This window comes from Acipenser ruthenus, chromosome 8 (genome assembly GCF_902713425.1).
Source record: "Acipenser ruthenus chromosome 8, fAciRut3.2 maternal haplotype, whole genome shotgun sequence".
In the NCBI taxonomy this organism is placed as follows: Eukaryota; Metazoa; Chordata; class Actinopteri; order Acipenseriformes; family Acipenseridae; genus Acipenser; species Acipenser ruthenus.
The window spans coordinates 12,817,120-12,833,457 of NC_081196.1; the positions used below are offsets into that span (position 1 = coordinate 12,817,120).

The 16,338-nt window shown below is 37.4% G+C and overlaps 1 protein-coding gene across 1 annotated transcript in view; it reads right to left on the reverse strand.

The window, feature by feature from the left end:
- LOC131737720 (serine/threonine-protein kinase PAK 1) overlaps positions 1 to 13,806 on the reverse strand; it is a 50,636-nt gene extending 36,830 nt beyond the window's left edge. The window contains exon 1 of the mRNA XM_059028541.1: positions 13,618 to 13,806. The gene's annotated coding sequence lies outside the window, so the exon portion shown is untranslated. The remainder of the gene's footprint in view (positions 1 to 13,617) is intronic.
- Positions 13,807 to 16,338: the final 2,532 nt, after the last annotated feature.

The window sequence follows — 16,338 nt, forward strand, 5'->3', positions numbered from 1 at the left end:
TCTAATAAAATCTTTGTTCAAGAATTTTACAAGCACATAACATAACATTGTTGATAAAATCTGTAAGGGAATCGGGTGCAGAGAGAATAAATGCCAAGAGTACAGCATGGCTGTGTACTGTCAGTATTTAAAACAGTTCTGTCAATTCCCTATCACTTAAAGAACGATATTGATTTTTAAAATGTGTTTTTATATACAGGTTACACTTGCTGTCATTATCAATGTTTTCTAATGCAGACCTCCTCAGGTGCAGCATTGTATTCCTGTCCGCATTTGTTATAAAACTCACCTACTTCCCACCTTCTCAACAACATCACAATGGGACACGACTAGCACATTTTTGTACTTTAAAAAGGCTAAACACCGTTAAACTATATTTAACAAACTAATGGTAAAACACATTAACTATACACAAAGATACAGGATTACCAATTAAGTAATAGAACGAAAGCCATACACAAACATGAGACTGGTTTTCTTTCCCCACCCTTAAACACGCAATCATAAGGAATAAAACATACAAGCGTACATCTTGACAAACGTTTCTACGAGAAGTCAATTTCTTTACACTAATTATTTTAGTTAATTTGAGCATTATGTTGGCTTACTGAAAGTACATTTTAAAAAAGAAGAAAAAAATGCAGTAAATGTTATTACTGTTCATCACACGTGACAATTCTCTCAGCCCTTTTGGCAGGCAGCTATTCTCATATATGCCTGTGGGTTTGAACTATTTCTTCTGAATTTCAACCAGAAGCTGATTTTATGAGTTCATCAATTATCAATTATTCGGTGCTGCTTGTTCCCCTAAATTGAGCATAAAAGCTCTGGTCCTGCCAGAACGGTCTGCCACACAAGGGCCTGGGACATAAACATCCAACACCCCCACCCCCAAACACTGCTGCGAACGCAATGGGGGCACCCCACACACCGGGCCTCTGGGACAGCAGATGGTGTTAAAGAAGGCAAAAGTAATTTGCATTTAAATGGCTCCAATAAGAAGCTTTGTGGCTTGAAGACAGACACCGTTCACCTGCTGTTTTGAATCCACAGAGACTACGGGCTTCTCTGTGCAATGGAAGCAGCAGTATTACTGAAAGGGTTTTCAAAATCAAACTGTTTCAAACTCACTGATCATAAAAAATTAGAGCCATTGTAAAATTAGAGAGCCTTGACATACATCCACAGTACAGTACTACACATGTGCAGTATAACTACAGATTGAGAAGTGCCACCATATCATGTGCAGTAGACCTTTTCCTAGATTATGACACCCTTGATTAATGAATGTCCAAGACTCTTCACAATTGGATCTCTATACAAAACCTCTGTATTGAGCATCATATCCCCTCGTCCAGGGTATTATAAATACTTCATGGTGTATACTGAAAAATACGTAAAACAGAACCATGAGTTTATTGTTCTACACAGTGCAAGCCAAATAGAACTGAATATACTCATTTGAATTACAGTACATTGTGTTATTTTAAAAGATTTAACATAAGACTCGCTCAACAATGACTGGATTTTTCAAGGATACTGTATTGTCCAAACCTTATAGTCACATGCAATAGTGCTTCTAAAAAGTAACAAGTTTGAGATACGGAAAACAGCTGACAGAACTGTCATCTGCACAGCCAAGAAAAATGGTCAGGATTACAGAATAATCTATTTGATTATTTCTAGAAAAAGCTATCTTTTAAGGTTTCATCTTTTCACAGCAGGGTTAGAAGCATGGATCATTTTCCATGTACAATCATACCAGATATGTACTGTATAAACCAAAAAGAGAATTGCTCACGCTATTGAATCAAATTATTTCAATTTTCATACTGCACAAGATACTGTAGATCATTCTAGTTGCTGTACTTTAACATACATTATAAAATGGCTTAAAAATTAAGTGCTGTGATTGGCTTAACAGGATCACATGACCATGCAGCAAGAATTGTCTTACCACACAGCTATGACATCACAGACCAACTTACTTACCTGATCTATTAATATTACTACACTTTACTACAACTTTTAAATTGCATTCCCTGCCTTCACATGTACCCACATGGACCTCTCAGAACTACATTTCCCATCATCCTCCTGCTCACTGATAAATCCATCCCAGTTACATATGTGAGCAGGAGGATGATGGGAAATATAGTTCTGAGAGGTCCATGCGGGTACATGTGAAGCCATCTTGAGGCAGAGAATGCAATTTAAAAGTTTAAAAAAGTGGTAAGAATTACAGTAAAAATGGCAGCTATACTGTGGTACTTAGTTACAGAACAGAACAAAGAAAACTCTGAAATAAGCAGTAGCAGTAACACTTTATTCAAAAGCCATCTGAGAAATCACCACGCAAATCTCTCAGCATGTAATGCAGCAGCGGCATCTACTTTTTAAACTAAATATCGCCTTATAAAACTGACTAGCGAGTATGTGATGTTTAAATTAGACAGAACAGATACATCACCACTACCATCCGATTTCAGAAACATTTAAAACAAAACTAAAATCTCTCCTGCTCTCTTCTGACACAACCGTTGGGCTTTTAAACAAGGTCGGGTTCAGCATAGAATTCTGTTGTGCTCGCCGCAGACAGGAAGGACTGCGGCACTGCGTAAACTGACACGGAAGTCGTTTAGTCCACATCATCTAATGCTGGTTTACAATCTAGGGAAATTATGCCGGTTACCGGCCATCGATATGAAAACAGCCTCTGAAATTATTGGTCAGCTTCTCTTGAACACCACAAAACCTGAGTAGGATCATTTCCTACACACAGACACACACACACACAAAAAAACCACAACAACAACAACACACACAACACTCGGAAGCTCCTCCCTTGATGTCAAGTGCCAGTGCAGTGTTCAGCTGTTCCATGAATCCTCCCTCAGATGCGGGAAATCAGTCTGCTTTCAATTCTCAAATGCCGTTTTATCTCGAAAATGTTACTATAAATGGGAATGTTCAATGTAATGTTTATGGCAAATAAGAAAGTACAAAATATGAATTCAGGGCCTTTTTTTTTTTTTTTTTTAGTGGAAGGATATATAACACATTTCTAATTTTTTCCTTAAAGCTAGTTTGTGGAATTATTTTCAAACATAAATGTAGCCATTTTATAAGTGAAATAACCCACTCCAGGGTGTGCGGTAAGACAATTCTTACCACACTTGCTGGGTGGTTGAAGGCCACCCAGGGCGTTCGGAAGCAGAACTGTCTTACCACTCACCCTGTCGAGGGTTATTCTTACATACCACAGCATACTGCCTGCAGCCAGCGCCAACCCAGTGAAAAAGCACCAGGCCCATTCAAATTCAGCATCATGACACATTAGCATCAGGAGAAAATGCATAGTGTGCTTGAATGACAGTGTTGCAATAGGAAGATTTACAGAGAGCCAAAGAAGCAAAAACTATTTTAGCTTGTTTGTCTAAAAAAAGAAATATGTATATATACACACACACACACTAGTACTAGTAATGATAACAACAACAACAATGGTGGCAGAAGCAGCAAAGAGAATTTGATGCATTCTAATAAATAAATAAAATAACCTTTGAGAAGTATCTTTGCCAGTAGGTTTATTTAAAACAACTGATGAAAAACAACACATTCTACTATAGAGCAGTGCTTCTTGTCTTTGGAGGAATAATTTGTTTGTGTACAGGGTTTAACTGCAGATATTAGGGTACTTGTTCATACCAGTGCTATTAACTCTATAGGCTATATTTAATAATAATAATAATAATAATAATAATAAATAATAATAATAATAATAATAATAATAGAACCATTATAGTTTAACACAGCTGCATCTTGTTGGCCTACAGAATGCCTAAATACAGTGACCGATGAACACAGAAGTCAGTTAGCCTGCAATCCAAACATTATGTTACATGGGTAGAGCTCTGCTAAAGTCTGAAATACCAAACCTTATTGATGCTTCAGTAGGCCAAAGTAAGCCTCCCAGCAACTAGGTTTGCAGCCAAGTTACGCTGAAACACAAAAACAATCTTTCCCATAAATATATACTGTGGCCATCAATTTGAAATAATGTCTGGATAGTATTACATTGTTGACAAGAAGACAAATGCCCAAACCACCAGATCAATAATGCTTGGTTCAACCCCTGGGTCTCTTTAAGAGTCTTTAGATCTTACCGCATGTTAAGCCCAACATGCAATGTTTCCTCGCTGGATGTTTCTGTGTTTCCAGAAACAAGGAAGCACGTTTCCCGGAGTAGACCAGGGTTCTACTTTGAGAAACATTTTGCCTTCAGCCAATCATGAGAGAATCTGTGAGCATCGATCATGTGACTATGCAAGACGGTGAATGACAGAAGATGACAGTTTGGAAGCCTTCTACAATCAATAGTTTTATTTATTGCTATGCACGCGGACGCATTGTAGTGTCATTTCTGGCTAATCGTGGTCCTACAAGCCTCAGCAGCTCCTGAAAAGTGTCTGGATCCATCTGAACAAAATTGTGATTTAAAATATGATGGTCCGCTCCTCTCTCCTCACGACTAGGATCCACTCCCTTGTCCACGACTCTGTTCCTGTGCTTTCCAAGCAGCACTTTTACAAAGTTTTACTGCAATTGTAAGTGCAGCACCGCTCGGTGCAATAAGGCTTTCCTCCATTTTTGGAGCATGCTGCTTGAAAAAAATTTCCAGATAATGTTTCCTGACAATTTTTGAAGAAACAGGTTTCCTTGTGTATGCAGGGCTTTATAGTACATATCAGAATCTAAAGAGGACTTGCACCACTGTGTGTTATTCGAAGCATACCAACACACTTGTAATCTCATGATGACAGTTCAAGACCACACTTGGGTCTATTTTTAAGTGCTTCTTTCCGGTTTCATTATCAGACAGGCGTATCAGTGTTCTCAAAGACCGATTTGAACATTTCCCACCACAAGATTTACACCAAATTATAAAATCATGGTTGTGCGTTTGCTACATTCTTCTTTATTTCAGCCTTCAGAGCACTCACTACTGTCAGAATGTCCTTTTTCTACTACGCAAAAGTATTTTTTTCTGTATTGTTTCCTCTCACCCAAGAAATCTGCAAGTCTCAATGGCAGCTATTTATGTCAGAGGGCAACAGTTTGACTATTGACAACTAGCGTGCCTATTGGCCGTTTTGTGGATTTTTGGTTAAGTGACAAAGCCAAAAGGGTTGCAAGTTTAAAATCTAAGTGATTAATATTAGTGTAGTGTAAAGCCGGTATTCTCACAAGGGTCCATATTGAGGGAGAAGTGAGCATCAGTAGAAAGTTCTTTTTACCCTGCAGTCTCAATTGGCTAAACTGGAAATTGTGAGATGAAAAATGTAGTGACAAACCAATTTAAAATAAAACTAAAACTTTACTCACTGAAAGAGTTACATTTGAATGCATACCTCCCCCTTCCCCTCTGTGTATAGTGTGTTATACAAATCTACGGTGTACTGTACATCTGCCAAAGTCCTGGTCTTAGGCAGAGACTTTTCGTTCTCCGAGAACTAAGCAGAGAAAGGCCCTTTTTTTCTGGGTTGCAGTACACACTTCATTTTGTAAATTACAGTCAGCTCTCAACATTCAGATGCAGGTCAGTCGCGTTTTTCACTGTCGTTGTATTAAGAATAAAATCAATCCCCATTATATATATGTTTTCTGATACAAAGCCCATCTCTTCAATATTATAATTGGCTTGTTTAATCACAGCCTGCATTTTTTTTCTTTTCTGGCATGGCAAGTCAGTCTGTCTTTATTGTGCATTGCAGTTACACAGCGCTTCCTCCAAAAACAAAGTGAACACGACAAGGCATGGTAATGTAAAAGTTAATCATTAAACAGTTTTAGATACTGTAATGCATTTTATTAAAATCTGTGATCTTTAGTTGCATTTCTGCATTTTCATTTGTAAGTGAACTGTGACAGTTCATTTTACAATCAGGAAATATTAGGGGTTATAAAAAAAATTAAAAAAGGGTCAATTTTACAAAATACATGGGAGATTTCTATAACACCAGGTTGCACAGTGGATGTGCAGATTGAGCCTATGGTAACTCTGATTTGACGCTGGAACGAGAGGAGACTGGTTCCAAGGGGGAGATGCAACTGTTAGTAAACAATCACACTCCTTCCTCTCCACACACACACACACACTACTGTATTGACAACTACATTTCATCCTGTTCAATAAGACAACAGCTTGACAGCTTTTACTTTTAAAAAACACTTCATGACCTGCACTTAAGAAATGTTTCCTGCTCTTAAATTTGCATTAAGTGTCTGTTGGCGTCAGGGGTTTTAAATAATGCAAACAGAACATAACATGCTGTAGATGAGACGTATGAGGAAGAAACTGCGGTATGCTCAACTAGCCGCTGAAGCGGAACAATGAGGACGGAGAGTCCGGGTTTACCCAGTTGAGGTGGGTTGTCGAGGATTTGTGGCACACTCTACAACCCGGTTTCTCAGAGACGTCGGATTCAGTGACTAAGAGTTGCGTAGCAGCAGAGAAAAGCAGCAACTGGCTGTGGTTGAGATGCACAATCTTAAGCACAATAGAAAAAAATAAACGCTGATGTACGGGTAAGTAAGCTGGGTTGAGTTGAGTGAGGGGTGGAGAGGGGTGATGCTGGGATGCCAGAATCACCGTCGAGCCCTCTTGAGGTGTCGTGGTCTAGTCGCGAAACACCGAGGATGGAAGGTGCCCACTTGAAGACCCCAGAGATACAGCACTGTGGTTGATCCCCAGAGCCAGCATCGCAGCCATTGTGTGTGTGCCGATGCGCTGGGGAGGCAAAATAAGCTGATCCCTGCAGCCAGCATTACACTTCAGCCATCAACACCAGGTAGAAGGATATTTACATCATCAGATGGAAAGAAACGCAAATGGATGGAGACACAGATGGATCACATTAGTTTACTGTAAAGCTACGTCTTAGTTGGTGCTTATCTTGGCGAGAGCCGAGCTCAAATCAGCATGAAGTTTTAACATCTACTCTCATGTAATGGAAATCATGAGAATGGTAAAACTCTCTGACAAAATGTTTTGAAAAGAAGTTGAAAGAGTTAGCCTTTATCAAGGTCTCAAACAATTGTAGCTAAAATGATTTTCACAAGATTTTACTACTGTCGCTTCTTCTGGTATTTTTCTGGTTATGGATAAGATTCATTTGTAAAATGCAAGTCTAAAATAGTGCCAAACATGCATGCATGATTCTCAATTTGTGCCAAGAATGTCCCAACTGTTTCTTATCAACTGAATAAACTATTCTATATGCAGCGAACTGCACTGTATTCTGCAATTGGTACAGTAGTAGTTACTGTAACCTTTACAAAAAGGACTTTAAGCTATCACAATTATTGTAGTACCACTATCAATTAAAAACAATTTAATCCAAGTCTAAATCGTAAACCAGAAGGGATGTATATATATTTAATTTTTAGTTTAGTTTAAATTTAGAGCAGTAAAAACGCTGAACCTTGAGAACACAGTTTTTAGATTCACTTTAAAAGTAACAGTAACTAGAGAGTGGTGCCATTTTTAAGCAGTGTGCCAACACAGCAGTGTTCTGTTCAGACGAGAAAGGGTTTTTTACACTCATTGTTCTTCTAGTAAACTTCTAACTTTGTTTGACTGCTCTGCCAGGAAAGAACCCCAATCGTAGTAAAAAAAAATCAATACAAAACACAATAGAAATGCTGAATAATTAATTTCAAGCCCACGAAAAACAATAATGATATCAGGTAGCCTACTGTGTGTTGAAGCTACTCAATATCAAAAACCGCAGCAGATGACAAATACCATGTAGCAGTCTTATGTAAAAATGGCTAACATTAGTCACTCATTGATTAATTGGGTGTCACAAAAAAGGACAAAGAAAGGGTCCATTGGCATTTTCCCCAAAGATCCTCCTGAATCCATACCCTTTGTTAGCAAAATCTACTCCTACACATTCGCCCACAAAAATTCATGAGGCTTTTCCCATGGCTGAGAGTGCTTCTCACCCAAATGTCATTGAGGGAAGCATTGCCTGGTTATTGACAGGAAAAGTGGCATTGAAAATGTGGAGAGAAAATCACACTGCTGACATAAGAACTGAAATGACCAGGGAACACATATAAAGAAAGCCACGTATGTTCAGAAAAAATGAAATTAAAATACAGGTCACGTTGCACAACATATGGAAATGTAAGACTTCAACAAGGGTGGGCTCTTTCATGAACATTCCTAGAGCCCTGCGGTCATTCCAATAATGAAGACTCCCAAATAACCAATCAGCTGAATTTGGGGGAATTCATTTTCCTTTTATCAAGTTCTGCATCTGCTTGTCAACACAGAGCAATTTGGCATGGTGTGATCTTCCCAGTCAAATGAGATCAGTTATTTGCACATCACAGATGCACAGGATCAAAGCTGTTATAAAAGCTGGCCTTTCTACTGGAAAATATTTTCATAATGCTTTCATACCTTTACCAAGCTAAACAAACTGACTGACCTACAGTGCTTTACACCAGAGCACTGGTGCTTGCCTACATCAAGTATTGTACAGTTTACATTCAAATTGTTCCTTATTCCATTAGAATACAGCTTACCTATTTCAATGTGGAGCTGTGCCGAAAATCTAAAACCTTAAAAAGGATTGAATTAGATTATTGTAAATGCAGCATAGAGTAGTTTCAGCAAGTGTGCAGGTGGCTCTGAGCTTTCAACATCACAGAAAGAAAGAAAGAAAGAAAGAAAGAAAGAAAGAAAGAAAGAAAGAAAGAAAGAAAGGTTACAATTTCCCAAACAGAAGAGTTTCATGTTGTGTACCAGAGTTATACAAAAATAAATGTTTTTAAAAATAAAGGCATTTTGCACAACCCTTAATGAAAATGTATGGAAATACTGCCTTTGTAATAGGGCTAGACCTGCCAAATATCTGCTACTGAGAACGACAGTACTGTACAGTCCCTCCATTAGCATACAACACGTGTGCAGTAAAATCAAAACAATCCCTATCTTGACGGGTTGTTGCACAGTAGTTTGAATTTATACACCACTCTACCACTTAAATTTACTTTAAGTTCAGTACTGAGCAATATAACCTACTACAGTCTAGACAGGTCTGTCACCTTCACTAAAACACAACAAATCATAATTATAAAGACTGCTCAGAAACCACAAACTTACAGTAAAACATTTCAATGAGGAACAGATGTACTTAACTATAATTATTTGTCAGAAACAAGAAAACCTCAACATTTTAGCAACCTACTTTAGTCGTAACCAACAAATTAAAGCAAAATAAAAAACTAAATGTAATGGTAATGGTGGGTAAAATAAAAACCCACTGACAACAAAGAGACAGAACTGTAGGTGTGTCAATAAATGATGTCATATTAAAGATGATCTAATTACAGCCTTTTGATTTTTTTTTTTTTTTTTAATTACAGGGTTGTTTCCTTCATTTTTATAGAGCCAGTCTTTCTTAGAAACTGAACCGTGTTTTCACAACATATTCCAGGGGCACACATGAACACAAAACAGGTACAGTACTTATTCCAGCAGGGATTTTATTACAAGCTTGATCAGCCGCAGCGTATTGGTAACAAGCGTGGGTGTGTCTTATTAAGCTCATAGTGAAACCAGGGAGTCTTATTTCCATCCCTGTCCACAGTTCCAACTCTAACTGCTTTAAAAACAAACTTTTTTTTCTATTCAGCAATATAAAAATGAAACGTATCCCTGTAGGGTTGATACAAATGATGTGTGTCAAACATTTTATTGAACTGAAAGAATTGTTAGCAGTGATAACCGTGTTCACGTCATATTAACAAAAAGGTACAAACACCACTGCTACCAAGATGTTTCCTGTCTTTCTTTATACAGCCCACTTGTACATAGAGACATTATATGTGGTTTCATATAAATTCCATGGAATTTAATTGGGCAAAGGAAAAATACTTTAATCCAGCTCCTCTCTGTTGTGGGAGAGACAGTGGTATAGCATAATTTAAGGAACAGACAGAGAAAGAAATAAAAAGTATCTGTGAGAAATCTAGGGAGTTGTGATTTAGATAATAGTGATTTTAAATAAATTGGTGTTTTACTTGACAGAGAATCATATAATACAGTATGTGTGTGCAATATGAATAAGATGTCTATGGTGAGAAAACCTCTTGGTTTTATGACCTCAATAGAACAGCCATATTGAGTCATAGGTAAATGTCAAAGTCATTGGCACATTTGGCCTAAAGTATGTTATTAGTCAAATACAAAGTCATTTCCTCAAATGGTCTCATTGTCATGTGGTGGACAGTGTGGTGGCAGCCAGTAAAGGACTACTTCTTATTAAATGACTATAATTAAACTTTACATAGAGAACAGAATGTAAGTATGTTGAACATGAAGCCAGTATCTCAAAACCAAAAAGTCACCTGACCAGAGGGGCATCCAGAACACTGAGAACATGCAGTCTAGATCTCAAAATGTCTTCTAAAATATGAGCTCTTCCAGCAGTGGATTATAAAATATGCTCCTCGATGCTTGACGGTAGAAAGCCAACTCACGAAGCACTTAATTCTCTGTGGTTCTACCAGGAAACTCAAACAGTGCAAAGTTCAGCCATTCAAACACCTTGAGCTGTACTGATAAACTAGTATGACATTCAGGGAATGGATTTACTGGAATTCCTACGCTTTATAAGTGTGGGTTGAAGCCTGATAAGGGGAAAAAAGCACCAAGTTCAATAAATGGCATAACAGATTTAAATGTAGGTTAAAAAAAAAACACAATATCTGAAAACACAAGTGCTTCATCCAACGAATCCACTGGGTGTTATGTCCATCTGTAATCTTGGCGTAGTGCTACAGTAGTCTGCAGTGCAAGCAGAATGTCACCAGCCTCACACAATATGGCAGGTTATTGCTATTGGTTTGTAAACACCTAAATGCATCTGACCTTTGATTTCCCCACAATGCATTGTTGACGGTTCGAAATACATGAGTAACACTACGACATACAGCTCCCTTATTAGAATGCAACCCACCTGGTTTCACTGACCAGGAATATGGCTGTGTGATCTGCACAGTATGCATTCTCACTATAAGGCCAAGCACATATGGAGCAAAATCTTATTGTTCTCAGCTACAGAAACATTGCAAAGCAAAACAGACATTTTGTTGATCGTCAATATACAGATGGGCAGGTAGTTTTTTTCTTCCCTTTATTTCTAAGAACATCCTGTCAATCCAGCGTGATAATAAAAATCTAGGAGCAATCAATATTCTAAGATTCTATATGAAAAGTCCGGTTCTCAAATGTAAAAGAATTGTCAGGAAAGGAATGGAACATTGAGGGGTTAAAATGATCACAGCAGTACTCCAGGGACACGAGCATGTGCCGTTTTGCCAACATGTATCAAAAGTCACCTGACGTAATATAAATAAACTAATCAACCCCATTCCTGCAGAAAATTTCTTCTTGGATCACCAAGTCTGCATCAAATGCTCAAGGAAAGGAAGCCTGGTTTTAAAACAGGCCACTGCACTATAACAGAGGGTCAGGAGGAAGAATGCTTTAACATAAAATTCTAACACGCTACAGTTTGTCACAGATGAGACATAAATAAAGACACGTCCGTGTAACAGCTTATGTCTGGTGACATATGGCCTGTATATTGTTCCTAAAAAGCCAGCAGGAGGTTGCAAAGTGGGAACAATATGTGGTTATTACCATCTTGTGCTGGTATGGATGGAATACGAAATTAGCATAATTGAGTGCAAATGCTGCTGAATGAATATGGATAGGTCATCAGCAGCAGCAGCCAACTTCTGTAACAGTGGCACACCCATCAGATTGCACTTACTGTACCTATTGTATATATTTGTGTATATTTTTCACACTATGTTTTGAATCCATCACATCTCCCCTTGCAACTGCTGGTATAAAATAATAATCCCATAAACAGTATTATACAAAATCCCTAATCATTCACTCAAACTCTGCAGGTGCAAAACACCACATTCAAGTTTGGTGACTGAAAAGGGTAGAGCATTGGTGAAACCAGCTCCTTGACCCAAGTCCAATAGACAACTTCAAACAGTCAGCCAATCCACAACTGCATGTCTACTGTCTGAACTATAGTCTGAACTGATCAATGACAATTGCAGGCAAGCAGATACTGTATCTGCTGTAGAATCCAAACTTCAATAGCATATGTAAAACATTGAAACATTAAAATGCAAGCCTTTTTAGTATGTTAAAGAAATCAATTTTTCCACTAAACTGGTTTGGATTAGGGAGAGTCGACTGTACAAATAATATATGTTGTACATTAAACACAAGTCATCAACAGGTTCAGGAATCAGGAGCTGGGAATGATTAGGAATGACTGCTGATCAAGCCTTTCCATCTGTCTGGTGAACACAGTACTGTAAGCACCTTGAATTGTCTTAAGTCTTTTCCAAACCTTTATCAAATGGCTCCTTGCCTCTTCCTGTAGGTTATGATTTGGAAAGGAATCCTATTGTAAACTGATCAGATCACTTGAAATGCCACCGAGTTCAATAGCATACTGGGTTAAAGAACCAACACAGACTATGGTGTTGCTTTTTAAAATGTTTAGCTTTAAAATTCACCTAGCTTTAAATGACTATCAAGCAAAGCACAAAAAAATAAAAAAATGTATCTAAGTTCAACAGAAGTAAAAGGCTACCAGCACCATGTCACAGACCAGACACTGTTCCTATACAGAAACTAACAGCATGCAGTATATTACTCACAATGGCAAACAAGCTTTTTTTTTGGTATGTGTGTATTTTGTATATTGTTAATTTATATTTCCAAGCAACTAGTCTTTAGGGGAAAAAAGAAAGAAAATGGCATGTCTGTTGAATTATTTAACAATTGCTTAATTGCCCCAATTATCCTGCATTATATTTCTCCATTTACTGTAAAGTAAACATCACACTTCATTGCAGAAACCACCCGAAGCTGTACCATTTACAATAAAACCAGTACTTTTTATGCCGCATCTGTGCATAACTCTTGTGATCTCTTGACAAAACGCCCTTGGGTAGACTTGAATTTAAAAATGAATGCACCAAATAGTAATAACAAAAATGATAATGAATTTACATTGTGCCTGTTATAGATGCGAGACATTTTCAAAAACATATTTGTATTGGTACTGTGTACCATGCATTGTGAGTTAAAGATTACAGGAGGTTATTATATAGACACATCCTATTCAACAGATACAACAGCTTTTCTGTCTGAACAAAAATGCCGACACATTTATACAATAAATTAGAAATGCTATATTACAATTAGACTTTGCCAGTTGCACACTACTCTCAAACCAGGAAAGTTTAGCTACAGATTAGTATAATTTTAGAAAGTTTAATGAGTAAATCAAACACAATCCTTTGGAGAAACTTTGAAAATGTACCAACTTGGAGGAGCTGTGCTGGTTTAAATATGATAGCATGGGCAGTACAATACAGAACTAGCTTGATGTATTTTTAACAATACCAGCAATGCTGCATGCATTTTCAGCAGCAGACCGTAGAAAACGTGGCCAAGCGAAACACATAATCACGGTTAAACAAACATATACAAATACTCACTTTTATTTTTCTTAATGAAGAAATTCCCAGTGAACTCCCCCACTCTCTCTTTCTCGCCCTGTCTCACTTTCAGTTCCTCCTTTCTTTGCTGCAAGCTTGCCTGCTTTCTGCTATTGTCAGGCACAGTCGACCCTGCTACATAGCAACGCCCGCCCACCAACTACCCTGACACTTTTTAACTAGTCGCTCCTACACCTCGCTTTTCTAGGATTGAGCTCTCTTCCCGTCAGTCTCAAAAAAGGGTGGAACGCGCTAGCGTTGAAGATTTGGCTGCCTCACGTAACGTTATGAGAGCTGATGTCATTGTTACGAACCGTGGTTTATACGAAAGAAATGACGTAACCTTGACAGTGGCCGAAATCGATGCAAACTGTTATTAATTTTAGTATGGATCAAACCAGTGCTTTAAATATGCTAGTATTTAAAGCATATATATTTACTATATTTTTTTACAGACTATTTCATATTTTCCAAATCATTGTATAGTTTAAAGTTTTGTTTTCGTCTCATCTTTTCTGTGCCCCAAAACATACATTTATATGAGTATATATGTGAGGCAAATTCAAATAGGTTGTGCTAAACCTTCATAACCGTCTATTCTATGCTTTAGGTGATATGCATGGCAGGATTACATAGTGGCAAAGCAATTACATTATTTTGTTTCCTAGACTGCATAGAAGGCTGAACTGTAGAAAGCAGTACAAATAGCAGACACCCAAGATACAAATGTAACATGAAGATTTAATGAGTATTGTATCTAAATAGAACACATGTGGGTTGTAATTGCTGCTTTTTCTATCTAGGTTAAAGAGCAACAGCCCAGACTAGGCTCCACCTTTATGAGAACACAGACATGGTCCATAAAATAACTAGGTATTATATAACCTACTAGAACAAAAAATCGAGAATAATGCATGGGGTAGTGTGTGATATGAGAATGTAATGCATACCTGAGGGGTCGGATGCTACATAAACCCAGAGGGTGAATCCTGAAGGGTTTATCCAAGCATCCCACCTTGAGGGTGGGCATTCAAGTCTCATTTATCATATACTACCCCAGCAGTATTTTTTATAATCTCTGGGGAGCAATTTTTTTTTTCCTTCCAGAGTTCTGAAGTTCTGTGTTGCTTGTTGTGGGAGGCTTACTCTACTTAGTTTATGTCAGTGAGTTATTAGACAGAGAGTGCGATGCATACAGAATTGTATTTAAAAATAGTAACAACTCTGATAACTTGAACAACATTTAAAATCAGGTTTGCAGAGACAGTACAGAGAAAACCGCAATGGCAATGGTCTGTACTTGGAGTTATAACACGACTGTGACCAAAGTGAACAGTTCAAACTTGCAAGTTGGTTTTCAGGGAATAATGTTTGTGGAGATTCGTTTTTCTTTTTTTGTGCTGAGTGCCAGTTCTGTTGTTTTTTTGCCGTCAGGTTTCTGTGGCAACTTTTTTTTTTTTTTTCTGAGGCTGAAATCTCATTATCTTCATTTTGTGATTAGTATGTAAAACACTGACAGCTGTCTGCATTTCTTATTGAATGAGTTAGAATTTTTGAAGAATCACAACAGTATAGTGCAGGTTATGAATTAAAACTGAGTGTTCAAAGCTGGATTCACAAAGCTGATAACAAACAGCTTTCCTAGTTATACTTTCATAAATAAACAAATGGAGGATTGCTCACTTTATACAGTGGTAGGAGGGCTCCCTTGTGAACCATCAATGCTTTCTTCAGCACCTCAGGTCATTCAGTGGAATCTGCTTTTGCATTTCATTTGTTGGAGCCCTTTCTTCAGCACCTGGCATTCCACAGAGGTCTCCAGTCTCTCCAAGGTAACATCTGAATATAAAGTGGTTCAGTTGATGGCCAAAGCCTTGTTATCAATTCAAATAAATATTCTGTAAATAAGCATTCTATTGTAAGATTTATACAGTAAAAGAAACACTTACGGAAAAAACACATGTGATTCACATGGGAAACACATGTTATCACATGTGAAAATAATTATTCACATGTGTTCATATGTGACCACATTAAAATATCATTGATGATCACATGTGATTATAAAATTCTCAGCTGAAACACATGTGAATATGAAATTCACATTTAAACACGTGAATATTTCCTGATCACATGTGATTATACCATTTTACATCTGATATGTGATAAGCTCTTACAGCAAATTAAACTTGTTTGATCAAAAATAAACATGTTAAGTTAAAAAAATATATAATATTGGATACAATAAAGAATAAAACTAAAAATACAAGTATAAATTAAAATAAGCCTAGTATTATTACAATGAGTTTACAGAACACCACGTGTTTTCGCTCTAGCCTGATCAGACCTCGAGACCCAATTTGAATAGGATATGTTCTTTGTAGTTCTAACGGTTAAAACAGTTAAAATGTCTGCAATAGAAAATAAACACCACCGGTATGTTCTCGTATTCTGGGTCAAATCAAAGGAAATTTGAAGAGAGATTTGTACAGGACAAAAATCTCCTCTCTGATCTTGAGAGAACTGGACTTGATTCATGGAAAAAAAAAAAGGAACCAAAAGATGAATGGAAATCATACCCTGCCCGAGTCTTAGCCGTCAGTGGTAAGTACGTTTTAACTATAAATTGTATAGATTAATAAATCAGACAGACGCATTAAGTTTGTGAATACAGGGTTTTTATAAACAAATATTATGAATAACAATTTGTGACAACAAACT